Below are 27,839 nucleotides of genomic sequence, written 5' to 3'. Positions count from 1 at the left end.
AAGCTAAAGCTCTTGGGATCCATCAGAACATTTTATGATGAGAGTTTGACAAGATCAGTTTTGTGCTTTGGAAAGATCATTCCAGCAGCTCTGGGTACTCTTTGAGCAACAAGGGCAGGAAGGGACAAGGGCCTGAATTAAGATGCTTGTGCAAATGAAGATAAGGGGACACAATCAAGAGGAGTTTGGACGGAATTCTTCATGTGACTTGATAAATAATTAGATATGGGAAATAAGTGAGAGAGAAGTACAGAATAGCAAAAGTTCTAAGTCTTGGGCAACTATGTCAGGAACAGGCCATTTTCTGAGATGAAGGCGAAACATGCAACAGGCTTAAGAGTGGGGATGATGAGTTTAGGTTCAGACCTGCTGAGTCTAAAGTGTGGGATACACACGTGAGTATGTGCAGTGGGCACCTGGATACAAACTTGGAGCTCATATATCAAGTTCCTATTGGTCATCCCTACCTGGACGCCACTAGAGATACAATTTTTGGAGTTATGGAGTTTTAAATTGTAGTTAACAATATGAATATGATTAAAGTTGGCCAAGCGGAGTAGGCAGGGAATAAAGGAATGAATAAATGAGAGAGAAAGAAAAAAGAACCAAGTCTATGTGGTACAAGCTCCTGCTAAGGTCCCTAAAGCTGGAGGGAACAGATTAAAAGCCCCCTCCTGTAGACACACATGCTTGGGGGGAGCCTACTTAAATCCATACATGGACAATTTTACATAGCAGGTTATATTGATTGTGAAAGTTGGACTCTTTCTCACACTCATTAAAACCACAGAGGAGTCCCAAAACAGAACAAAGAAGAGAATAGAAACAAGGGAACTTCCAAGATTTGAGGCCTCAATGACTTGAGGAACTTTAATATCACTGTCATAAATAGGAGGTTTTTTTATTTTTTTTTTTATTGCTTAAAGTATTACAAAGGGTATTACATATGTATCCATTTTATCCCCCCGCCCTAGACAGTCCCCTAGCCTCCCCTATCACCCAGTGTCTTATGTCCATTGATTATGCTTATATGCATGCATACAAGTCCTTTAGTTGATCTCTTACCCCCCTACCTCCTGCCCCCCAACCCTCCCCGGCCTTCCCGCTGCAGCTCGACAATCTGTTTGAGGCAGCTCTGCCTCTGTATCTATTATTGTTCAAAAGTTTATAATGGTCTCTATTGTCCACGAATGAGTGAGATCATGTGGTATTTTTCCTTTATTGACTGGCTTATTTCACTTAGCATAATGCTCTCCAGTTCCATCCATGACGTTGCAAATGGTAAGAGTTCCTTCCTTTTTACAGCAGCATAGTATTCCATCGTGTAGATGTACCACAGTTTTCTAATCCATTCATCTACTGATGGGCACTTAGGCTGTTTCCAGATCTTAGCTATGGTGAATTGTGCTGCTATGAACATAGGGGTGCATATATCCTTTCTGATTGGTGTTTCTGGTTTCTTGGGATATATTCCTAGAAGTGGGATCACAGGGTCAAATGGGAGTTCCATTTTCAGTTTTTCACTTCCCATTAAAGTACCAACAGCATACTTCAGAGATCTAGAACGAACTTTCCAAAAATTCATCTGGAATAAAAAAAGACCCCGAATAGCTGCAGCAATCCTGAAAAAGAACAAAGTAGGTGGGATCTCAATACCAGATATCAAGTTGTATTACAAAGCCACTGTTCTCAAAACTGCCTGGTACTGGCACAAGAATAGGCATATAGATCAATGAAATAGAATAGAGAGCCCAGAAATCGGCCCGAACCAATATGCTCAATTAATATTTGACAAAGGAGGCAAGAACATACAATGGAGCCAAGATAGTCTCTTCAATAAATGGTGTTGGGAAAATTGGACAGATATATGCAAGAAAATGAAACTAGACCACCAACTTACACCATACACAAAAATAAACTCAAAATGGATAAAGGACTTAAATGTACGACAGGATACCATAAAAATTCTAGAAGAATCCAAAGGCAACAAAATCTCAGACATATGCCGAAGCAATTTCTTCACTGATACAGCTCCTAGGGCACTTGAAACTAAAGAAAAAATGAACAAATGGGACTACATCAAAATAAAAAGCTTCTGCACAGCAAAAGAAACCATCAACAAAACAACGAGAAAACCCACTGTGTGGGAAAACATATTTGCCAATGACATATCTGATAAGGGCCTAATCTCCAAAATTTATAGGGAACTCATACAACTTAACAAAAGAAAGATAAACAATCCAATCAAAAAATGGGCAAAGGACCTAAATAGACACCTTTCAAAAGAGGACATTCAGAAAGCCAAGAGACATATGAAAACATGCTCAAAGTCACTAATCATCCGAGAGATGCAAATCAAAACAGCAATGAAGTACCATCTCACACCTGTCAGACTGGCTATCATCAACAAATCAACAAACGACAAGTGCTGGAGAGGTTGTGGAGAAAAAGGAACACTTGTGCACTGCTGGTGGGAATGCAGACTGGTCCAGCCACTATGGAAGACAGTATGGAGTTTCCTTAAAAAACTGAAAAAGGAGGTTTTTTTAAATATGGGTTTTTTTTGTTTTTGTTTTATTTTAGAGAGAGGGGAATGGAGAGGGAGAGAGGGAGAAAGAAACATTAATGTGAGGGAGAACATCCATCATCTGCCTCCTGTACGCCCCCACTGGGGATGAAGCTTGCAACCTAGGCATGTGCCCTGACTGGGAATATAATCAGCAATCCTTTGGTGCATGGATGATGCTCAACCAACTGAGCCACACCATCCAGGGCCATAAATGGGAGTTTATATGCAACAGAGTGAGCAGTGAAGACAGAGATACACCTGTAATTTGCTTTACAGTTACTTACATAGAGAAGACAGTTAAAACGATTTTGGAAGGCTAATTTCTGGCAGGTCCCACACAGAACTAATACTAGGAGAGCAATGGGGCATGTCTAGTGCCCAAATAGCTCCCACTGAACCAACATAGTGCAGTGTATATACATAGAATGAGAAAGAATATCGGCTTCTAAGTTAGGCATGTCTGGTTTCAAAATCCAGCTCTTCTACTTAACATATGACTCTGAACAATTAACAAACTTGCACGTTTATCTTCTTTCTACTATTTAATTAAACTAGGGGCCCGGTGCACGAATTTCGTGCAGTGTGTGTGTGGGGGGGGGGGAGTGTCCCTCAGCCCAGCCTGCCCCCTCTCACATACTGGGAGCCCTCAGGCGTTGACCCCCATCACCCTCCAATCCCAGAGGCATCAGGCCTGGGCAAGGGACACTCATTTCCCCCCATCACTGGTTCTGCCCCCAGCCCAGGCCTGATGCCTCTGGCCCAGGCATCAGGCCTGGGCAGGGGACCCCCAGACCCCTCCGATTGCTGGCTCTGCCCCTTGCCTAGGCCTGATGCCTCGGCCAGAGGTGTCAGGCTTGGACAGGGGACCCCCATCTCCCCCGATCACTGGCTCTGGCCCCCGCCCAGGCCTGAAGCCTCTGGCCCAGGAATCATGCCTGGGCAGGGGATCCCCATCTCCCTCTGATCGCTTGCTCCACCTCCCGCCCAAGCCTGACGCCTCTGACACAGGCTTCAGGCCTGGGCAAGGGGACCATCATATCCCCCCAATCCCCGGCTCCGCCCCCCACACAGGCATGATGCCTCTGGCCCAGGCCAGAGGAGTTGACCCTCATCACCCTCCGATCACCAATCACCGGATCGGCCCCTTGACCAGGCCTGAGGCCTCCGGCAGAGGTGTCAGGCCTGGGCAGGGGACCCCCAGCTCCCCACGGTTGCAGGCTCCGCCCCTCCCCAGGCCTAATGCCTCTGGCTTAGGCGTCCGGCCCGGGCAGCGGGGACCTGCAGTGGCAGCAGGGGGTGCAGCGATCACGTGGTCTCCGCCCCTGCCCCTGCAGGACGCCTCTGGCTGAGGCGTCCGGCCCGGGCAGCGGGGACCCACAGCTGCAGCGGCCCCGCGATCGTGGGCTTCGCTTTAGGCCCAGGCAAGGGGCCCCTAGCTCCTGGGACTGCCAGCTTCGACCGTGCCCAGCTCCCATCGCTGGCTCCACCCCTACTTCCTGCTATCACTGGCCAGGGCGGAAAAGGCACCTGATTCTCCGATCATGGCTGGGGGGCAGGGCAAAGGCGGCCCTTTGCCCTGCCCCCCAGCTCTTAGCTCCCCCCTGGGTTTCCAATCACTGTCAGTGGCAGGGGGCTTTTTCCTGCTTTGCCTTTCGCCTCCCTGCATTGTGCCTACATATGCAAATTAACCGCCATCTTGATGGCAGTTAACTGCCAATCTTAGTTGGCAGTTAATTTGCATATAGCCCAGATTAGCCAATGAAAAGGGTAGCGTCGTACGCCAATTACCATTTTTCTCTTTTATTAGTGTAGATATAATAATATAGCCCACTTGTAGCTTGTTATGAATGAGGATAAAATTAGATAAATTATTACAGATAATATTTTTTTTATTTCTTAGTATGAGCAAGGCAATGTGCTAAGCTCTCTACATGTACCATCTTTTTAATCCTCACAACAGCTCTCTGAGGGAATGGACTGAACCATTAATTGATGGGTCTCGTGGGGAAAAAACGTTTTCTTTTGAAGACATTTGAATCCTGAGGCAACTGAACTGCTTTCTAGATAACAAGATTTCAAAGTAACAGAATCTTATTTTCATGTTTGTAGGAGCAACCATAACATATGCCTATGGCCCTCTCCCAGTTTAACCAGAAATGTTGGAGACATAAACCTGCATGTGTCTCAAAAGTCCAAACGATGCATGCAGCTTTGGGTTCTGCTTCTTTACCTGAGGGTGGCTGCAATACAATACAATGCAGGCCATTTTACAGAGCAGGCTGTATTGACTCTGAAGGTCACATTTCTTCTGGTGTTCATCAAGACTTTTGAACTGGTAGATTCTCAATTTATGCTTTATTAAGCACAAATTTAGGTATTATGGTGGTAAAGTATTATGAATTCCACTAGAGGCCCGGTGCACAAAAATTTGTGCACTTGGGGGGGGTCCCTCAGCCTGGCCTGTGCCCTCTCGCAGTCTGGGACCCCTCGGGGGATGTCCACCTGCTGGCTTAGGCCCGCTCCCCAAGGGATCGTGCCTAAGCTGGCAGTCAGACATCCCTCTGGCAGCCCGGGAGCCCTCAGGGGATGTCCACTTGCCAGCAGGGAGCAGGCCTAAGCTGCAGTCGGACATCCTTAGTGCTGCTGAGGAGGCGGGAGAGGCTCCCACCACCACTGCTGTACTGGCAGCCATTAGCCTGGCTTGTGGCTGAGCAGAACTCCCCCTGTGGGAGCACACTGACCACCAGAGGGCAGCTCCTGCATTGAGCATCTGACACCCTGGTGGTCAGTGTGTGTCAGTGACCAGTCATTCCCAGTCGTTCTGCTGTTAGGGTCCATTTGCATATTACCCTTTTATTATATAGGATAGAGGCCTGGTGCCTGGGTGGGGGCCGGCTGGTTTGCCCTGAAGGGTGTCCCGGATCAGGGTGGGGGGTCCCGCTGGGGTGCCTGGCTAGCCTGGGTGAGGGGCTAAGGGCTGTTTGCAAGCTGGTCAAGCCCCCCAGTGGGGACCCTCATCTCATGGGGGTGTGGCCAGCCTGGGTGAGGGGCTGAGGACTGTTTTCAGGCTTCCCACAGCCCCTTCAAGGTGGGGGAGTCCCAGTGGGGTGTCTGGCCAGCCTGGGTGAGGGACTGAGGGCTGTTTTCAGGCTGGCCACGCCCCCCGGCGACCCAAGTTCCCAGCCTCTCCTTTTTTTCTTTCTTTCTGGGATTTATTTATCTTCTGTAATTGAAACTTTGTAGCCTTGAGCGGAGCCCAGGCTGGCTAGGGCAGGCAGGAAGCTTGGCTTCCTCCATCGCCAGGGGCAACCCAAGCCTCCTGCTCACTCCAGCTCAGTTGCCGCCACTATCTTAGTGGGGTTAATTTGCAAACTCACTCCTGATTGGTTTGTGGGTGTGGCTTGGGTATAACGAAGGGATGGTTAATTTGCATGTTTCTCTTTTATTAGATAGGATATGCATGAACTCAGTTTATCTTTGCCATACCACTATGTGGTTGATACTATTATCATCATTACTAGAGGCCTGGTGCACAAATTTGTGCATGGGTGGGGTCCAGCCAGCCCGCCCAGATTGAGATGGGGGAGGGCGATCAAGGGTGGGAGCTAGTGGGGGGGAAGGGTCTCAGGCAGTTGGCCAGCCGGCCCCGCCCCTTGGTCGAACTCCCAGTCAAACTCCAATTTGCATATTAGCCTTTTACTATATAGGATTCTACAAGTATGCAAACTGAGATACTTGAGATTTCTTTATAGAAATCACAGGGCTAATGCATAGAGTAGGGACATGTGTATCTCATTTAACATGTCCTGGCCAATAATTATGTCATAATACTTTATCTCTGAAATACTTTTCTTTATGTAAATGACAGTTCACTGTTTATTCTCCTAGGCTTTATACTCACAACCAAACAAGAGCCAGTACAGGACACTCAATTATGTACTCTCAACCAGTAAGAATTTATGCACCTTACAGTAAATATTGTCAACTAGACTATTCTAGATGGGCTCCTAATACTAGGATCTGCCACAAGAAACAGAAGAAAGAATATCATGCTAGGTACTAAAACACAAGTTAAAGAATATGGTCCAGGAAAGATAGATAATAATGAGCAAGCTCTCTGACATCTTGTAGCTTGGGATAATTGATCAACAATTCTATGATTATTAGTGGGGAAAATCTATGGGCAAAGGCAGTGATTTCAGAGATTAAAATAAAACAAAATAATTATTTTTAATATATAAAATGAACCTGCAAAAGGACTGTGTTATAATGATTATACGCAACTCTACCTAGGCTTGATTCATTAGCACCCCCATATCCAAGAAAACTTCCCCCAAAGCCCACCCTCCAACTAAACTGACTGTAAACATTTCGTGTTTCCCCTGACATATCACTGAATGATATTACTTTAACTCTCATCGGTTCCACCTTCAAACCCTACAAGTTCTGAGACTCCTTTTAATAACATCAAACTTTAATATCTAATTTGTTTTGCTCTTATGTAAAACAGAATTTTTTAAAACATTAGGAATGTTAAAGTTTCTGAGAACAAGTGGACAGCTTCCTAGAGTATTTCTACAGATAGAAATGAGACTATTTGTTTTCTTTAGGAAGATGTGATATACAATCTCATAACTTGATTCCAAAAGCCTCTATGACCTGGATTCCTACATATGTGACAAAAGTAGTTGTTTCATAAATATCTACTGACTAAATGAATTGTCAGTTTGCTACATGTATTAATTTCCAGGAAGAATAAGAAGTAGTTGTGTTTATTCCACCCACTTTATGTTCAGGTTACCTCTATCACAACTTAGGTGGCCAGCGTACAGAACATGAATTCTCTTCAAATTACATTAAAAAAGCCCAATATCCCTTTCAACAAAAGGAGATGTGCTCCATGAACAGGAAGAGTCAGAGTGGGAGCAGAGGTAGACTTCCAGGACTGCATCTAAACTTGACCCCAGAGAGGCATTCACTGTTCTAAGGAAATCTGTGTTCATGGGGACACAGATTCAGAAAAGAGAGCAGTAACAAGAGAGATGAGTTCAAGAGCAGAAAGCATAATCAGAAATTAAGTACCAAGAGCAGAACACATGATCTCTGGCCAAAAAAGAGAAGAGAAGGAATAAAGAAAGATTTTGATACTAAGGATATAGAACCCAGTACTGAGAACTGAGTCAACTAAGATTAAAATGTAAGCAAAGGCAGGAGGTGCTGCCAGATGGGACTGATGTTGGGTGGGAACCACTTGGTACCAAGGTGAGGGGAGGGCTAACTTGGTGCTGAGGAAAAGAGCATCGTTATGTGCTTCTTGATCACAACACTAACTCTGCACAGAGGAGTTAGAAATGTGGGAGACAGGACTAGACATCTGAATTTATCCCCTTAGGCAAGACTAGACCCTTCACCATTGAGGTTGGATTTGAACTGTCTGCCCCATCAACTAGACTTCACATCGTGGGAGGTAGCAATAGTAAAACTACCTTTAGAAAAATATTCCTCAAGATGGCCGTTACCAATCTATTTGTGGAAAATATGTAGTTTTAAGTGCAATTTTAAAATGTAATATTTTTTTCCAAGAGCTGGAGACGTTAATTCAAACCATGTGTGAAATCGGAGAGAAATGGAACTCAAATCAGACCCTATCAAGAAAAAGTCTATGAGTTTTCACAAGATAATGAACCCAATGTTTTAACATTGCCACTAGTAGGGTAGCTTTTGTTTGGTTTTATTTTATTTTAGTTTTTAGTGTGTGTGTGTGTGTGTTTCGACAGATTTTGAATGTGTTTCCAGAATCTAGCCGAGTTCAGCAGTTAAAAACCCACCTTCATCATCCATTCCTTTTATTTTTAAAACTCCCATTCCATATTACCTCTTTTACTATTCTACTAGACTGAATGATTTGTACTAGGAAAAGATTGGGTTTTTAAACGTTGCCTAGAGACTTAGCAGAAGAGAAGTTGAAACTGGTAGCTGAAATGGAGGCTTTGTATTAACAGAAAATCAAAAGCTGACTAACAAATGAACACTTTTTAAGAAAAACTATCAGTTAAGTAAAATATGACTTACGCTTAGTATATGCTGAGTTCAAAATGATATTTTTGTCTAGCTTGATATGTAATTACAGAATGGAAGCAGTAGGAACTGATTTTTTAAATTACTGACATTAATTAATATTAATTTAGATTCTTATTTTCTGGATGTGTATTTTGCCTTAAGATTTTTCTTGTCATCACAAAAACTTTTCAGAAATTAACAAACATGTGAGTACTATAGGCCTTAATTTGGCATCACAACCTCCTTCTACGGTTTTTTCATTCATTTCCTTTCTAGAACTACACATAAGGAGAATAAAGCTGACTGAAACTGGTAACCAGTCTCAGATATAAGGACTTGGTAAATATATATACTTTTAGAAAACATTTGGCTTTATTTCTCAAAAGACTTCAGAATTCTATGAAAAATTTAAATCACAAATTGCAATATTATTTATTAAATATCCACCCTAGCCGGTTTGGCTCAGTGGATAGAGCATCAGCCTGCAGACTGAAGGATTCCAGGTTTGATTCCGGCCAAGGACACATGCCTGGGTTGAGGGCTTGATCCCCACCCAGTAAGGGGCATGCAGGAGGCAGCTGATCAATGATTCTCTCGCATCATTGATGTTTTATATCTCTCTTCCTCTCTCTTCCTTTCTGAAATCAATAAAAATATATATTTTTAAAAAATCCATATACCCTCTAGTGCAGCCGTGGGCAAACTATGGCCCCGCGGGCCGGATCCAGCCCGTTTGAAATGAATAAAACTAAAAAAAAAAGACCGTACCCTTTTATGTAATGATGTTTACTTTGAATTTATATTAGTTCACACAAACACTCCATCCATGCTTTTGTTCCTGCCCTCCGGTCCAGTTTAAGAACCCTTTGTGGCCCTCGAGTCAAAAAGTTTGCCCACCCCTGCTCTAGTGTCTAGTTCAAATAATTTTTCTAAAAATATCCTTTACCTCACGGAAAATCCCACATTGAGACATATGACAAAATATAGCTCTGTCTTTGATAAGACAGGTGACCAGCTCAGCCTAAATGTTAAAAACCAGCTTTTGAATTATGCCGACTGCTGCTATTTTGGATTGATGGTGAGTCCTGACTATCCTACGGCATCTCCCATCTGCCTAAGGCTTGTTCAGAACCAACTATGACCTTCCTGGTTGTTATGAGCAGGACTTTTGCCCCACACTTTCAGAGGTTGAAAGCAATGCTACAATACTTCACATTACACATTGGAGGGTCTTTTAAAAAATGGTCCCAGCCATGCCACTTGCAGCACTGAGTATCTACTCTAAGTCTTGCAACTAGTGTCTACGTTGCTCTGCGGTTGGTACGACTGGCAGCTTGGAGCCTCCTCATGGGTAATTCTGCCTGATTTGTGTATTACACAGAGTGCCATAGAGTAAGTCCCACATTCTGTGCTTCCTGGACCACAGAATGCAGTCGCCCTCTTAATTTTTTTGTTACTTCCTCAGTAGGACTAGGCTCTCCACTGCTTCGGGGTCTTCAGATTCCCCAACTTGCAGTTGATCTAAATATATCTCTCCTTAAACTATTGCTAAAGCATTCCTGGCATCATCCCCAATCCATTCTTTACAATATAAGCATCTGTAAAGTCTGAAAAGGCCAGAAGTACCTCTTCAAAAGCCCCCTTGAAGGCGTTTGTGAATTGGTCCACCTTATCCTTTCACTAGTTACTTCACAATGACTGACATTACCAAATAAAAGAGCATTTGTTCTCAACTTTCCCAGTTGTCTGCACTTCTAAGACTATTGATATTAATCTGCTTTATGGTAGTTAACATTTATAGGAAAAGTTCTATCTAATTGCATTGAATTAAATTGTAGTAATTCTTAGTCATTGAATGCTGATATATGCAAAGGGAACTAGAAAGATGCCCACAGAGGAGGGTGGAGATTGCAATCTGTGCCTACTGGAGTCACTATAAAATTATAACTGTAAATGTATAAATTAGAATGTAATTACATTTCTCTAATGCTTTCTTAGCTTTCTCAAAATGATTTCACAAGTAATCAAAGATCATGAACTAGGAATATACAAAAGAACTGCAAACAGTCAATAAACAGGAAAAACATTCACTTGCATTAATCATAAGAGAAACGCACACTATAATACCATTATCACCCATTAAATGGGAAAGAATTTAAACCATATTTTTAATGGGATGCGGGTACAGTGAAATTATAGGTATGTTTAGTCACTGATAATGTGACCAAACCCTTACATGCATTTCTCACTTCTTTTACTGTCTGCTTTCAACAACAGGATTCCTCTGAGCAACAAAGGATCATTTCTTATTCAGTTTTTAAAATATTTAATAATATTTCTCATTGTACAATTTACATGTAAGACTCCATATATAGCCTTAGAGAAAATTGGAATAATAAAGAATTTCATTTATTTTTTAAAAAAATAACCTGTGCCTAAATTTAACATTTTCCTGCTAAATGATAATACTATATTACTGCATACTTTGTTCAGAAAGGCTGGAAGACAAGTGTTAAACTATTTTACTGCTAAAACTCTATGTTTGTTGCCTCTATACAATTGTATTTAGGATGCAGAAGATTTCAATAACATTAAAGCAAATGAAATGCAAACAAGACTGGTAGCTGGACACATAATTAAGACTTGGTTAAAAGGAAGAATGTTTTAAAGTACGTTCAAAATATTTAGTTTTAATTAAAAATATATACATTTACATTGGTTATGGAAGCCCAAGTTGCTTTCTTTGGAGATTGTAATTCAAAATCAATTCCTACAAAAACCACACGCATAATGCATTATCTACACATTCAGAACTAGAACTTTGGCACTCTTGAAGCAATTTAATGTAGTCTTTTTCTGTGTTTTACAATTCGTCTTCTTTCTTTTGCAGTTGTTATGGCCGCACCTAATTAGGGGGTAACTTTTTTAGAGAGTCTTTCCAAAGAATTTCAACCTAGTTCTAGAAACAACACACTCCTTTCAGATCATTTCATTGGTTTGCACAATATTTAAATTTGCAATGACAACAGATACTCTTGGTAAGTAAACAACTCAACCAGCAGGAGCAAGTGTGTGTGCGGACATAGAGTATTATGTCAGTCAGTATGTTTCACAAAAGGGGTGAAACAATTTAGTCCAGGGAGGCAAATAAATGATGATCAGTCAGGAGAGCTTCTATTCCAGTTCACTTAAAAAAAAATTTTTAAGTATGTTTTTATTGATTTCAGAGAGGAAGGGAGAGAGAGATAGAGATATCAATGATGAGAAAGAATCATTGGTCAACTGCCTCCAGCACACCCCCTCCTGGGGATCAAGCCCGCAACCCAGGCATGTGCTCTGACTGGGAATAGAACTGTGACCTCCTGGCTCATAGGTTGATGCTCAACCACTAAGCCACACTGGTTGGGCCCATTCTTTTTGAACAAGAATTTTACTATTCTTTTCCTTAACTTTTTAACATTTTACGCTATGTGCAGAATACTTTGATAGATTATGACTGCTATAGCCTGTTCTATATAGTTTGTTTCCCTAAAAGGATTCTTAAAATACAGAGAAACTGTTTTAGTGTTTATGCAGCCAATAATAATATCAAAAAGCTCCCAATTAAAAGGTAATTTATCATAATTTAAATGATTATACAGTCAAATAAGTATTTGAGTCTTAACTATATGCAAAACACTGTTCTTATTTCATTCAGAAAAATCAAAAATAATTTTATTCTTTGAGACATAAGATAATTTGTTTCAAAGTTTTTATTGGAAACTCTCTACATCTGTTTTATTTTTCTTTAAGTTATTAATCATAAATGTTCTACAACATTATAAAAAATTCATGAATAAGTCAAAAGTAGCTTATTTTTCACAATCAAATGAAAAAGTAATTTGTTCACTTTACCTCCTAGTCTTTTTATGTGCTTTTCTATATAAGAACACACAAGTTCTATATCTCGCTTTGTGTTTTTATGTAACAATAAGCAAAGCGTTCTCATGTTTTTATGTAGTCATTAGACTTATGTGTAATTGCTACAAGAGTCCAATGAGAAGAAATAGCAGTTTATTTGCTGCTTCTCTAGTCAACATTTAAGTTATTTTTAACTTTTAGAAATCATAAGTAATGCTGCAATGAACATCTTTATCCTATAACTTTACTCTTTTTTAGGGAAAAAATATCTCTCGAATCAATTCCAAAAGTACAATTAATAGTACAAAGGATATGAAGGTTTTATGGTTTTCAATATTTATTACCTAACTACCTCTGTTACCATGGATTTACATCCATAACATACAGTGCCACATATGTAGTTTCTTATGTATAATTCTCTGCAAGAAAGTAGATAAATTTTATAATGTTCAGTAATATATAGAAGAAATAAATGCATTAAATAAAACTGTATTTTTGATAACATAAGAGAGATGGAAGGGCATATAGAATTTAATAGGAGCACTATTTGTTTTTTGTCTTGTTTTATTTTATTTTTGTATAGTCAATGTTATTTTACATTAGTTTCAAGTGTACAGAATGGTGGGCAGAATGTTTAACACAGCTGCCAAAACAATAAATTCCAGTTTGTTCCATCTTCACTGGCATTGGGTAATATTTTTATATTTTCTTAGTTTAAAAAGTTAAAAATATATTTAACAACATAGCTAATGTAATCTATAATAGTAAAAGTGTAATATGCTAATTAGACCAGACGTCCTTCTGGACAAAGCCAGGGCTACGAGGGCCAAGGCAAGGCACTGCAGCTGCAACCCACCAGTGGGCTGCAGCAGGTGGGCAGGCCTCCCACTGCAAGGGCAGCCCCGGTCCCGGGTGGCAGAGGGAAGCCGGTGCCGGCAGCGGGGAGAAGGAAGGCCTACTCTTATATGAATTTCATGCATCGGGCCTCTATTTTAATATATGTGTATAGATATATACATAGAGGGTAACACACAGGAAAAGCAAAGGGATATTTAAAAGAAATTCAGGATGATGCTTCTCTCCGGGAAGGTGGTTATAAAGATGAGATGTCAACAGGGAGGCATAATACTGGCAGAGTTCCATTTCTTCACGAGGTGAACTCAGCACCAAAATTGTTTCTACTGTTCTTTAAACAGTATAGCTATACGTCACACACACTTTTGCATATATGATTTTTTTCACACAAAAGAATGACTTTAAAAATTAGATGTACGATAACAGCCCCTCATCCTTACCTTGTGTTTGCTTTGCTAGTATGCCTCGTGGAGAGGGTGGTTAATCGTGAGAATCCACAGTGAACAGGGCCCATGAGGGCCCGCCCACCCCCTGTGCTTGAGCTCGTGCAGCCCTGCCCACAGCCAGGTGGTCTCAGCACATCCATCCGCAGCTGCCTTCACGCGGTCTCCTCGGGCTGAGACACCAGTGGTCCCGGCCTCCTCAACCCTCAGCAGCAGAACCTCGGAACTTTCCTTTCTTTTCTAAATGTCAGCAAGTCGTTCTTTAAGAAAACATGATATTGATACCTCACTCATTACAAGTGAAAGAAAAAGAGAGACAATTTTATAGCAGGAAGAGAAAAAACAAGAACAGAAGATGTGGAGCAGCTCAGAGCGAGTGTGCACCAGCCTAGGATCCCACCGCAAAGCCTTTGCAGCCAGTCATCAAGTTCCAAGAACCACACACTCGACACCTGATGTGTGGGAGGCCAGGCTCTCTTTTGTGAATGTTTCATACTAATTCACTCTTATCAATCACTCTTATTCTGAAGAGCATGCCAACTGCATTTCCTCTCCAGCTAAAATTTAGTCGCACGTGTCCTTCCACTGTGATTGCACCATTGGCACCCCCACATGACCTTTAATTTCACTGATGTCATTTGCAGCATCTTTTTTTTTTTTTATCCTCACCCATTGCTTGTCAGAGAGAGTGGCAGGGAGGGAGGAGAAGAGAAAGAAACATCATGGGAAAGAGGCACATCAACTGGTTGCCTTATGTTCAGCCCAGGGCCAGGAATCGAACCTGCAGCCCAGGTATGTGCCCTTGACTGGGAATTGAACCCATGACTCTTCAGTGCACAGGATGATGGGCTAACCACTGAAAATACCAGTCCGGGCTGCAGCATTGTTCAAAGATGCTCAGAAGTGCTTAAGCAGTGAGAGAAAAAAAAGTCTTATTCACATTATTTAGTTCCCATAAAGTAGGAATTCTGTATATTAGGCTCAGCAACCTGCATCACTATTAGAAAAGTAATATTCATATACTTAAGATATTTCTCAAAAATCTCCTTGAGATTACAGATACTATTTATAAAGTGAAAAAATATTTATGAAAAGTATTTTGAAATCAGAAAAGGCAAAGCAAAATTCTTCATGAAGTCAAATATAATTATACTAGGGGCCCAGTGCATGAAATTCGTGCACTGGGTGGGGGGGGGGCGTCCCTCAGCCCAGCCTGCCCCCTCTCACATACTGGGAGCCCTCAGGGGATGTCCTAGTGATGGCTTAGGCCCGCTCCCTGCTCCCCTTGGGGAGTGCGCCTAATCCACAGTCTGGCCTCCCTTTGTGGGAGGCAACGGGGCTGATCAGGGGAAGGTGCCAGCCTCATCACCCTGCTGCTGCAGCCACTGCCAGTCACTGCAGCCACCAAGGTTTTTTCATCAACATGGACTCCAGACCCTTCACCATGAAAAAATGACAACTTTCTTTAGGCATTTTCAAGATGTGTCTTTCATAGGATATGACATTTCTTTATTATTATTTTTTTAATCCTCATCTGAGGATATGTTTCCATTGATTTTTAGAGAATGTGGAAGAGAAAGGGAAAGACAGAGAAGAACATCAAAGTGAGAGGAACACTTTAATTGGTTGCCTCCTGCATGAGCCCTGACCTGGGCCCCGGCCAGGGAGGAGCCTGCAACCTAGGTACATGCCCTTGCTCAGAATTGAACCCAGACCCTGCCATCAGCAGGCCAAGGCATTATCCACTGAGCCAAACCAGCTAGGGCAGGATATGACATTTCTTAGCCCTCCTGCAGCAGCGGACCTTCATTTTTTTCACCAGGAGTGTGGTGAAAAATCCTAGATCACCTTTTTGGGTTCTTATTACCTAAGTTACTAAGAATATTACCAGTGGCATACAGGGAGCTTAGCCAATGAGCAGTCAGAAAAGTTGTTTCCTCTGTAGTTCACACTGATCACCGGCTCTGCTCCCCGCCCAGGCCTGATGCCACTGGCCCAGGCTTCAGGCCTGGACAGGGAACCCCCATCTCCCCCCAGTTGCCGACTCCGCCCCTTGCCCAGGCCTAACACCTCTGGTGGAGGCTTTAGGCTTGGGCAGGGCCCCCCCCCCGCAGGTCCAATGGCCGGCTCCACCCCTGCCCAGGAGCCCTCTGGCTCAGGCCCTTCCTAAGCTGCTCAGGGCCCACACAGGGCTACCTCGAACTGACCTGGGTGCCGTTCCCGGGACCCAGGCCACTGGGCACCTATGTATGCAAATTAACTGCCATCTTTGTTGGGTTAATTTGCATACTCTCCTGATTGACTGGTGAGCATAGTGGAGGGATGGTCATTTTACATGTTTGTCTATTATCCATATATTTATTGATCACCTATTATTTCCAAAGTAATGGAAAGATGCAAATTCTACAAACCAAAGATTACGTCCATACATACTTCATAAAAGAAAAAAAGATTTGCAGAGGAAAATGGACTGCAAATCCATATCATGCTCTAGATAGGTCGCTGAAATCTTTTTCTCTGAAGAATATGGGGGGTTTTTTTGCACTGGAAGAATTTTGTTATTTTATTAAAAGGCTAATTGCAAGCTTCTATAATATAAAACTAGCAATATTCCTAACATAATGGAAAGCCTGGCACTGAAAGCTGTGGTGGCCTGAGAGTGGCCTTGAACTCTCCAAGCAACAAGTCATGGCAACAGGCTCCTTACACGTCTGCATAAAGCACGAAGCATCCCAAAGCAACGCCTGTTCCATGGAATGCCGCTGAAGCACAGGCATTGGGAGGAAAGGCTAGGACTTAATAAAATGTGCGCTTTGCAATGAGTGACGTCATATGCAGCGCTGTGCATACGTCTAGTGACTTGACTCAATGATTTTCAAACCTAAATCTTCAAAGGAGAATGCGAAAAACATGCAGTGACTGCAAAAGCTGAGTCAGAGTACGTTTCGTTTTATGTAAGCAGGTACGGAGATAGCATTCTTCAGCAATATTCTGGACAGCGTGTGCACATAATAAATTTATGACCACGGACCTATACTTCTTAACAAAATGTTTCCCAGAGGAGCACCTTAAACGTGGCTTTCTGAATTAAACATGTTCTTGTTTTCCCATTAAAAGGGGATACAAGTAATAGAGCACAGAGGGGGCATTTATGTATATTTACAAGTGAGATCTCTGGAGGGACAAAGAACCTCTGAACATTAACATATAGGAAGCAGAGCTCGCACTGCTGGTCTTCTGAAGTCTCCTGTCTTTGCTTCTTATCTCTGGGGTCTGGATAAGAGCCATCCTGACCCATGGGTTTTAAAATGCCCTTTTGTTTAAACTTTGATGTTTACTAACAACGCGATTCCTCTATGTAACTTACAACATTTGTTTACATCATGAGGTGAAACACCAGTTGGGAATAAATAGGTACCTAGCTATATTCTAAACCATTTCAGGCTTTTAAGGTTAATAAAGCTATAAACTTAATTCATTCTGGTATACTGGAGCCCAATTCTCTCGAAAATAATAATTAGATAAATGTGAGGAAACAGAATTATAAATACACTTACATGGTTTTAAAAATAAACGTAACTTAAAATGTACATTTTAAACATTTATTGTTTAAACATACACAAAATTAATGTGCTTTCCAGAGTCCAATATTTGTTAATATCCCTTGTGTTTAAGACAGTGTCTAATGTATTAGGCATCGAGTCATCTTTGCTGTTTGCCAATTCGGTTATTATTGCAGAGTATTAAATGTTTTATAAGTCAATATCCTTCCTTTGAGACATACTCCCTTCTGAGAAGGAACAAGAAAAAATTAGTAGTACCTAGGAAAAGAAAGTGAATTTAATTTTGTCATTGTATGTTTTTGTTGTTTGTACGTTTTGTTTAACATGTTAAATAAGTTATAAGCTATTTCCTCCTTCCAAGGAAGTTTGGTACCTTCGAAATCATAAGTGATCCTTTGTGTCCTTAGGGCATTATTGTAAACTCACTATTTCATAATTAATTTTGAGCGTTTCTTAAATGGTTCTAAGTGCCTAAGGGCCTGTTCCCATTAGTGGCATTGACTAGGGAAGAAAGCATATCAAAATACATCGCATCTGAAGTGGTCATTGGTTGGTACGGATACTGGCATAAAGGATACGTTATTATGCATGAGTATACGTACAGTTATCAGAAATATGAATAGCCTTATAAATTATAATGATTTTTATACAGTAGAATATCTACAGCATGAATTCCACTAATTTTTCTGTAATACCTCACTGCACTCAGTTGTCTTGAACAATTTGAATTTTCTGCCTCATTGGTTACATGGTTGACTAAGCCTCAGTAGACTGACACCGTATTGAACCTTGGTAGGAAAGGTGTCTGTAGCGCTCACTTTGGAGTTTTAGTTGTTCAAAGGCCAAGTCTTATGGCATAACTGATGCAAAGGTAGAGCCCAGTGGAGCTAGACCAGGGGTCCTCAAACTACGGCCCGCGGGCCACATGCAAATACAAATATTGTATTTGTTCCCATTTTGTTTTTTTTACTTCAAAATAAGATATGTGCAGTGTGCATAGGAATTTGTTCATAGTTGTTTTTTTTAAACTATAGTCCGGCCCTCCAACGGCCTGAGGGACAGTGAACTGGCCCCCTATTTAAAAAGTTTGAGGACCCCTGAGCTAGACTGTGACTTTGGCCTCTGCACGTAGTGCTGAGACAAAATTACTCTCCGTTTTCAGGGAAGCACAGACCTTGCTCCCATCAGCCATTTAAAAACATTTGAGTTTGCCCAGCTGGCATGGCTCAGTGGTTGAGCATCGACCTATGAACCAGATGGTCATGCTTCAATTTCCCCACCATCCCCAGTGGGGGGCATGTAGGAAGCAGCCATTCAATGATTCTCTCTCATCATTGATGATTGATGTTTCTATCTCTCTCTTCCTCTCCCTTCCTCTCTGAAATCAATAAAAAAATATATATTTTAAAAAGCCTTATAAAAAATATTTGTATTCGTGAGAGTTACTATTGGGAAGGGATCTTAAGCGGTATAAATAACTGGTCTGAGTTTATCCCAGTAGGCAATAGAACATGCACATTAATAGCAGAGCTATTGTTCCAACTCTGGTCTCCGGTCTTCCTATTCAATAGGTTTTTCACTACTCTCTCATCTGGTACAATTTATCATGTTTTTTTTATTTCATGTTTCTAGGCATAACAGCTTTGCAATTCCAGGTCTGTGGAAATCATGTTGCAATTTTTCATAAGTAAACTGGAGGAGGGGGGTAGAGAAAATGGTGGAATATAATCCAAATTTGCATGATTCTAAAGGCAATTTCCATCAGGTAACTGGTTAAAACTTGTCAGATCAAATACCAACCGCATATTTCACAGACCTAGAACAAACGCTCCAAAAATTTATATGGAATAAAAAAAGACCCCGAATAGCCACAGCAATCCTGAGAAAAAAGAACAAAGTTGGAGGGATCACAATACCAGATTTCAAGTTATATTACAAAGCCACTGTTCTCAAAACTGCCTGGTACTGGCACAAGAACAGACATATAGACCAATGGAGTCAAGACAGTCTCTTCAATAAATGGTGTTGGGAAAATTGAAAAGATACATGCAAAAAAAAAAAAAGAAAGAAAGAAAAGAAACTAGACCACCAACATACACCATACACAAAAATAAACGCAAAATGGATAAAAGACTTAAACGTAAGTCGGGAAACCATAAAAATCTTAGAAGACTCCATAGGCAGCAAAATATCAGACATATCTCATAGCAATATCTTCACCAATACAGCTCCTAGGGCAGTGATGACGAACCTATGACCTCGTGTCAGAGATGACACGCGAACTCATTGTTTTGGTTGATTTTTCTTTGTTGAATGGCATTTAAATATATAAAATAAATATCAAAAATATAAATCTTTGTTTTACTATGGTTGCAAATATCAAAAATTTTCTATATGTGACATGGCACCAGAGTTAAGTTAGGGTTTTTCAAAATGCTGACATGCCAAGCTCAAAAGGTTCGCCGTCACTGTCCTAGGGCAACAGAAACTAAGGAGAAAATAAACAAATGGGACTACATCAAAATAAAAAGTTTCTGTACAGCAAAGGAAACCATCAACAAAACAACAAGAAAGCCCACTGCATGGGAGAACATATTTGCAAATGTTACATCTGGTAAGGATTTAAGCTCCAAAATTCATAGGGAACTCACACAATTTAACAAAAGGAAGATAAACAATCCAATCAAAAAATGGGCAAAGGACCTAAATAGACACTTTTTCATAACAGTACAATTTACCATAGCTAAGATTTGGAAACCGCCTAAGTGCCCATCAGTAGATGAGTGGATTAAAAAACTGTGGTACATCTACACAATGGACTACTAAGCTGCTGTGAAAAATGAAGAACTCTTATCATTTACAACAGCATGGATGGAACTGGAGAGCATTATGCTAAGCAAAATAAGCCAGTTGGATAAACATCAGATAAACATAACATGATCTCACTCATTTGTGGAATATAATGAACAACATAAACTAATGAATAAAAAATAGATCCAGAGACATAGAAGCATTAAACAGACCATCAAACCTCAGAGGGAAGGCAGGGGAGTGGGGGAGGGGTTAGAGATCAACCAAAGGACATGTATCTATGTATATAAGCATAATCAATGGACACAGACAATGGGGGTGGGGGTGGGGGGGAGCAAGGGCCTATGCTGGGGGGATAGAAGGGGCTGGGAGAGGTCAATGGGAGAAAAGGAGACATATATAATACTTTCAACAATAAAGAATAAAAAAAACTTGTCAGATCATTGTTTTCCAAAAATATAATAAACATATATCATGAATGTCCATAAAGCAACTGAATTATATGCCTTAAAATTGTTAAAAGGTACATTTTATGTTACGAGTATTTTGAGACAATAAAGAATTCTTTTAAGGCCACCAAAATTTCTTGACGCTGTCCTGTTGTTAGTACTGTTTCCCACCTAAAATGTCTTCCTTCCAGCTGTTCAATATGCTCAGTGCCCCCCGTGGAGTTCTCTGTCCCCCGTGACAATTTTCCCAATTGCCCCAGCCTCTGGTATGACATGCTCCCCTGAGCTCCTACAGTATTTGTCCATGTACTCATACCAGAAATGCAATACTTAACCAATATTTTCACTTATTTTGATGAATTCTGTTATCACTGTAAATAATGATAAGCCCTCTGAGGGGAGGCAATCTTGTTACCTTTCTTTGACTATCCATACACTCTCAAATGGTCTGTCCTGAACTTAGCAAAGGCTCAATAAATGTTTCTTGAAGTCAATATGCCATCTAGCAACAGGCTTCGCTCATTCCACTATGAGAATTATTCGCTTGGAATTTGTACCTGTTGGGTCAAATGTCCATTCGTTTATTCATCTATTAACTTAAACTAATTACAACACCTTGAATGTATCAGGTGCTCTGCTATGTTTAAATAGATACATAGGACCATCTGTGCTCAAGTTGCTCAAATCTTGAGAGGAGAGAAAAGCTGTAAACAAATAGCTATATTTCCACATGGTATTAGCTCTTTTTTTTTCTAGTTGGAGAAATTTCAATGACTCCTTAAAATCGTGGGCTTTTGAGTCAAAGCTAAAAGCTAAGTACAAATATTCCTACCACTTAGCTACCTGTGATTTGGAGATACACACCTCTCTGACACTTCAGCTTTCTTCCCTGCAAACTGGGCATGAAAACAGTACCCATGTCGCAGTGTTGTCATGAGGATCAAATGAAATGCTGCATGTGTCATGCTTAGCACTATGCTTAGCACGTTGTAAACACCCAATAAATATTAGCTCCTCCTTTTGCCTTAGTATAGGACCCTGAGCCAAAACCACGCTCTGTTTTCTGAGATCTGGAATCAGGTCTCAGAATATGTCTTACACAATCAAATCGGGGGCTTAGCAGATGCCACCACTTGGCTGCATCTCCAGTTCACAGGGGTTCCTCTTCCTCTGGGAATAGCCAGGTAGGCACATATGGACTTTGAGTATATATCATATCAGTGCCCTTGACCTTCCTTCTGACAATCGAGGATAGATGCAAGATCTAGGCTGGATCAGGTTCTTCGGATTTTCTTCTCTGGAGCATTTGATCAGTGAAAGGAAGACACAGAGAAATGGAAGGTCATTGGAGCTGAGAATTCTCAATGGCAAAACTCGGGAGCGACAGTCCCTGAATCACCTCAGGTGCCACCCTTCTGGAGGTTTGGTTGTTCAGCAAATCCTTTGATTGTATGAGCTATGACAGCAGCCTTCTAAAACCCCCCTCTTCACTCAGTTCCCAGAGTCGGTATCTGTTACAAGCAAACTAACAAAAACTTAATAGTGCTGGGCAAGGGTTCTCTTGTTAGGATTAGCCAGATGGTTTCTCTTTCCATGAAAAACTGTGAGAGCCTGAACATGTCCTAATTAGCTGATCTATGTAATTGCTCTCAAACAAGATTTCAAAGAAAACGGGAGAATTACATATCTGGTTGCAAATGATTAGCTTTCTACCATGGCTTTTACTCTCACATCTGAAACTTAGGGTAAGCTACTTCTCTATCCCTTTTTTCCTCCATCGTTTAGAGAAAATTCCTCTTCAGCCGTGGGCAAACTACGGCCCGCGGGCCGGATCCGGCCCATTTGAAATGAATAAAACTAAAAAAAAAAAAAAAAAGACCGTACCCTTTTATGTAATGATGTTTACTTTGAATTTATATTAGTTCACACAAACACTCCATCCATGCTTTTGTTCCGGCCCTCCGGTCCAGTTTAAGAACCCATTGTGGCCCTCGAGTCAAAAAGTTTGCCCACCCCTGCGTCTAACTCATAACCCACCAATGATTTCATAAGAAAAAAAAAGAACAAGCTCAGAACTTACTCGTAGAACTATGGTTAGGTTGATAATCAATGGTATGTAATTGTGGTTTTATCTGCATTTTCCTGATTAATAATGACCGGCAGCTTTTCATGTGCTTTTTGGCTATTTGGATGGTCTTTTATGAACGACCTTTTCTTCTGCCCCGCCTCCCTTTTTATGAGATTGGCAATCTTTTTTGTTAATAATTTGTAGGAGTTCTTTAAAACTTTAGTATGGAAGCCCTTTATTAGAATATGTTTTGTGAATACCTTTTCCTAATCTGTCACTTGCTTTTTCACTTTCTTAATGGTGGTTTTTGACAAATAGAAGTTCTAAATTTTAATAAAGACTAATTTATGAATATTTTCTTTCATGGATACATTTTCTGTGTCCTGATAAAGTATGGTCTTCACTAACTTTCTTCATATACAGAAAAGTTATAGAAATGGAAGCAACTTTGTTAACCAGCTTTCAGGCAGGCCTGAGACTAAACCACTCACTAAAATATCTTACTTCTCCTCTTCTTCCCCCTCTTCCTGCTCCTCCCCTTCTTTCTCCTTTTTCTTTTCCTCCCCCTCCTTCTCCTCTTCTTTTTTCTCCTTCAGAAGAGCAATTCCATCCTAGTGGCTGTCCTGGCTTCAGTTTCCCATGTGGCAATTACCAATGCTGCTGATCATTTGCAGGCCATTTGCAAGCCAGCCCAGAAGGATTGTAATCAAAGTGGGGGAGAGAATACAACAGAGGACTCTTGTTGATCAGCTTGCTTTTCAGTTGTATATTAAGTTCACCATGGAAAGGGAATTGGTCCAGCTACATGTAGACCAAATATAGACACCACAAGACAAAGGCAGTATCATTTTTATTCCACACCAGACCCAGCACCTTGCACAATCCTGGCATACTGTGGGCACTCAGAAGTATTTTTAGAGAATTAGTGGATTGATTCTGTGCCCTGACTCCTCCCCCTCTCCCACCCAAAGTGGCTCTTGCAGTCAAGGTAACAGCTTAGAAGTTGTCATTATTTCCAGTATAATGTGGGAGATGGTGTGATAAGTGCTTTACTGGTCACTCAATGACTTTCATCTTAAAATTGATGACAGCCTTGGCTAGCATGTTTCCTCTTGTTGTTTTTTAACAAAAAAATACTATTCATGCAAATGCAAATATATATTTTGTAGATCTTGTTCATTTGCTACCGCTTATGCTCATAGTTTTAAGTTTAAAAACTTTCAATGCTTAACTTTATTTGTAATTGTTATTTACTTTGTAAATTCCAGTAAGTTGTATGAATTTACTTTCTTTTCTACAGCAATGGAGTAAAATCCATGCATTTTCTTTATTCCATTTTTATGTTCTTACAGTTAAAATATGTGCTTAACATCTTAAAATATTACAATAGAACTGCAAGAAATTTTCTGAATCAATTTTTGGCATTTGCTTTTGAAAGTTCACTCATCAGAGAAAAAAAATCTAATTTTCTTGTTCATTGAGAAGACTCATTTTCACTCAAAGAAATTTCATCAGACATTTTATAGCTAATATGCACATAAAGGCAAAATCTTTGTATTTGCATTGGGTAGATATAAGTAACTCAATTGCTTTAGAATATTCTAAACAGTTTATATTTTGCTTAAAGTTCTATTTAAAAAGTGAAGGTTCAACTGCCCCTTCTGCTGATTGTTTTGGTGAACCAGATATAATGTTTTGATTCCTTGATGCAAAGTCCATTGACATACATTCATTATTTTGGACTCCACAGGCCTGGGAAATTAAACTCAGGTTTGAAAACAAGAAAGGCATTCATGGGATTTTTACTTTTTGGCTGAAGGTGCCTGCAATTTTTTTTCTTCACTTTAGAAAGTAAATAAATTGCTCAGAGGCTAATCTTAATCTCTCAATTTTACAGACAAATCAATGGGATTTAGTTGAAATGGCTCAAGACAATGCATGTGTACAGGTGACTTAACTGGTGACGAGAATGGAAAACAGCATTTGCTTTCAGCCACGTTATTGCTTTTGTACTGTTGTATAAAGACAAACAAAGCGCCCCATTTTCTATCCTGATAATCTCATGTCATATACAGGTAATCCCCATTTACATTTTCACACATTTCTAAGTGAACGTTTCAACAATGAAGTCTTTCCTATAGATTACAACTGTCATGATTAAATGACCGTAGGTTTTCTTAGCCTGTGAATGCACACGATTAGACAGGAATTACAAACAAAATTTAGGAAACTTTAACAATACATTATGGGTAAACTTTACTTAGGAGTAAAGCACCAGAGTTGATTTTTTTTCTTTTTCCTATTTTTTTTTTTTTGAGGATGAAATAAATAAGAACAAAATGAGGAAATGAAATTTTTAAATGACCACATGTATTACCTGGAATGTCAGGGATTAAAGAGAACCAGAGAAGACTTAGAAAAATAGAGTAAAAGCAACTCTCGTCCACTTCAGTGTTTCCAGTCTCTTTAGGACTGTTTGTGGGAAACAGAGACAATTGCCTAATAAAGATTTTACATCAAAATAATTTTCGCCTACCCACATAGCTCAGTGACAGGTATTAATGGGACGAGCAGCGATGGGAAGCACAGTTGAGTGGCGTCCAGGTATCTCGGGAAATGCTATCCACTGTTGAGTGACGTGTCTTCACCTCCACATCTCAGGGGCTGGGTGTTGCTGGTGCCACAGGGATACAGCTGTGATTTCAGATACTCTACAACCGTGTCCCCAGGGAGCCAGTCCCAGGGGACTCTCCTGTAAGTTTTAAAGGGACCATGGAAAGAGAACGACAATTAGGGCACTGGAAGGGGCGGGGGGGGGGGGGGGGAATGGAAGGGGTGAGCAAGAGTTAGAAAAGTTAGAGGGGCAGCCAAAGAGGCAAAGGAGGGAGTGGCATGGGAAGCCTTGTAGGCCATTGCGAGGATTTTGTTCTCAGAAAAATGGGGAGTCATGCAGGGTGTACGCAGAAGATCCTGTTGTTTTGCATTCTTCTTCATGCCCACAAAGGAAGGTTATACAAAAATAACGATTTCCTTGTGTCCCCAGTACCTGGTGCTTGGTAGTAGCTCGGTAAATATTTGTTGAATGGATGAATGAAACTAGAGACACGCAGGTGCCCAGGTTTTGATCGTTCTGATGATAAAGCGCCACATTGTGGGATGGCTGTTTCCTCCACCCGGGACTCTCTGACTAATGAAGCCGTGGGTTTTCCGTGGAAGGCTTCGCCTGCTCCTCCCACCCCACCGTGAGCCCGTTGGCAGGTTGGCAGCTGTTCCTCTCCCTTGTTGCACAAGGACTTAAGAAGGATCTTCAGGGACACCCCTGCCTTTAGCCGGCCGGCGTGCACAGCATGCGGGCAGTGTTCCTCTTGCTGCTCTTCCTCTGGCTCAGTGGCCATTCCTAGGCAGAGAGGTCTTTGAAGTAAGACCATCATCTATAAAGCCTTTCTCATTCACCTCCAGCATTTTCAAGGCAGCCATGGATTCGCCACGGACAGCATTTCTTAAAGTGACCGCTGTGAAAAGTGTGAGCAGACTACTGGCTTGCTGCTTCTCGCCTCTCGGTTTACTTAGATGGCTCTATTGGACTATCACTGAGTGTGTCATCTCCATACAGTATCGGTGATAGATCTGCAATGGTACATTTATTCCTAACAATGTCTGTGCATACCATTGATAAGGTTGGAGCTCATCATCTTCTCTTTCTTCACCTTCCCAGCCTTTCACAAGTTCTTAAAAATAATTGCTGCTGACCTTCCCCTACTCCCACCCCCAACCATGCTAGATTTATTGAGGTATTTACAGAGCAAAATGCACAAGTCTTTCCCCTGCAGCATATTAACTATGTTAAAGTGTGCAAGCCAGCGTTTTTTTAGTATAATCACAATGTGAGCATCCATCACCACTATCTAATTCTAAAACATTACAATCACTCCAAAAGGAACTCCCTAACTAGTAGCTGTCATGGCGAATCCCTCCTCCTCCTCCTCCTGGCAACCACTAATCTACTCTCAGTATCTATGGATTTGCCTTTTCTGGACATTTCATATCAACGAAATCATACAGTCTGTGACCTTTCACGCATGGCTTCCTTCATTTAGCCTAATGTCTTCAAGGTTCATGCATGTTGTAGCATGTGTCAGTACTTCACTCCTTTTTATGGCCTAATGATACACCCTTATATGGCTGTATATATCACCTTTCATTTATGCATTCATCACTCGTTTTTTCCTCCCTTTTGGACCAATTTAAATAATGCTGCTATGAACATCATTCTACACATTTTAGTGTGAACATATGTTTTCATTTGTCTGGGATATATACCTAGGGTGGAAATGCTCCTAGGTATATGTCTATATTTTTATGTTTAACTTTTTGAGGAAAGACCAAACTATTTTCCACAGAGGCTGCACCATTCTACATTCCCCCTGGCAATATAGGAGGGTTCTAGTCTTCTCTTTTCCTCGTTTTTATAAAATGATAGCCATCCTAGTGCAAGTGAAGTGGTATCTCATTGTCGTTTTCGTTTCCATTTTTCTAATGACTAATGAGGTTGAGCATCTTTTCATGTGTTTGTTGGCCATTTGTCCAGTTTCTTGGAAATGTGTGTACTCAGATTCATAGCTTTTTTAAAAATTGGATAATTTGAGAGAACCAAGATGGCGGCGATATAGGCAGACGCGTCCCAGGTCGTGTCGCGGAGCAAATGGAATGAACAGCTGAAACTAGTAACACCCACACCGAATTGGCGAAATTGCTCAGCTGGTGAGAGGGTTTGCAGCCGGGAAGAGCAGAACTCCCCTGGAAAGGTAAAAAAACCCAGGGATTTGGGCAGGAAAGTTTGCCAGACCTCTGAGCCCAGAGAGTCGGAGGGAGACCACGTGGCAGACAGCCGCGTCCCCTGGGACAGGCACAGCCCTTGACGGGGGAAAGGAGAACCGCGGGATTCCTGGCGCTGCCAGGGAAATTGAGAGCTGGGTTCTGTGACCGCGGAGGACTGAGCCTAAAGGGGGCAGCCTGAAGAGCTGACCTGACCATGCAGTCCCGGTAAGAGAAGAAGCTTACAGAAACCAAGCCTTCCCCATTCCCGCGGCCGGCGTTTGTTTGTTTGTTTTCACTGAATCC

General features: G+C 41.3%; 1 protein-coding gene across 10 annotated transcripts in view; it reads right to left on the bottom strand.

Moving 5' to 3' along the window:
• EYA1 (EYA transcriptional coactivator and phosphatase 1) overlaps positions 1 to 27,839 on the bottom strand; it is a 302,957-nt gene that overhangs the window by 206,313 nt on the left and 68,805 nt on the right. The window lies entirely within an intron of this gene.

Source organism: Myotis daubentonii, chromosome 17 (genome assembly GCF_963259705.1).
Source record: "Myotis daubentonii chromosome 17, mMyoDau2.1, whole genome shotgun sequence".
Lineage (NCBI taxonomy): Eukaryota > Metazoa > Chordata > Mammalia > Chiroptera > Vespertilionidae > Myotis > Myotis daubentonii.
The sequence above is the reverse complement of the archived record's forward strand: the minus strand, read 5'-3'. Positions and strand labels throughout refer to the sequence as shown.